Source organism: Mytilus trossulus, chromosome 4 (genome assembly GCF_036588685.1).
Source record: "Mytilus trossulus isolate FHL-02 chromosome 4, PNRI_Mtr1.1.1.hap1, whole genome shotgun sequence".
Taxonomy (NCBI): Eukaryota; Metazoa; Mollusca; class Bivalvia; order Mytilida; family Mytilidae; genus Mytilus; species Mytilus trossulus.
The window spans coordinates 38,037,110-38,038,167 of NC_086376.1; positions in this window are offsets into that span (position 1 = coordinate 38,037,110).

Sequence of the window (1,058 nt, forward strand, 5' to 3'; positions counted from 1 at the left end):
ACAAGAAAACACAAGCTCAGGCAGTTGTGTGGCACTGCACATTTTCTCCCTGTCCATAATTCTACTACTTACAAATAAGAGGCACACATGACATCATGAACACAATAGCAGAAAATAGGCAAAATGTATATTCTGTTTAAGGAGGTAGACCTAGGTGAAGGGAAATAACTCTTAAAATCATCAGAACGTTTGTGTCAACCATTTTCATAAATATATTTTAAGCTTCTAGGTTACATAGATTATTTTCAATCTGTATCAGGTAAATGCTTAACATACATTGATGAAACGTGTCTTTTACAAACACATAACTGATTTAAAGAGTTATCTCCCTGAACCAAGGTCTTCCACCTTAATCTGGAAAAGAATTAATTGCAAAAAAGTACATATAAAGCACACCTAACACCACCATTTTGTTTTAATTCATATATTTAAAAGAAGAAGATGGTTAAAAAACAGTCAAACAGTATTCAAAAAATTTAGCAAGTATCTAGTCATCATAAAGCCTTCAAAATGGATAACCTCCTACATCCTCAACCAAGCTTATATTAGCCAAAGTTTAAACAGATTGTCCATAAATGAAACTGAGACATTTAGATTTTACCCTGTTTAAATTCTCAAACTTTAAAATGTGAGGTTTACTGATTGAAATTTAAATATTCCAATTTAATACAGATTTTGTTTTCAGAGAACCAAACCATTTAGGGTCAGTTTTGTCCTATTCATTGCTCTTATTCTAACCATATTTTTTATTTGGATTCTATTACAACCCCAAACTTATGCCTTACATTGACTCTTTCATTAACCAATTATTTCTTTAAATTGAATGCTAAACCTACAGTACAGAGGTTCCTGAGGAATGCTTGTATAATAAGTTTAAAAGTCATATTATAACTAACACCAGTAGATTTTTGATTATTGTGACCCTGATACCATATCCTAACTATACGAGTTGACTAGGTAGGTTTATGTTTGAGCAATCACAGTCAATTAGTTCTTTTCTCTATTTGCATACAAACTGCAAAGGATCTACTACTGAACTTCATATTCTTAAATTGAAC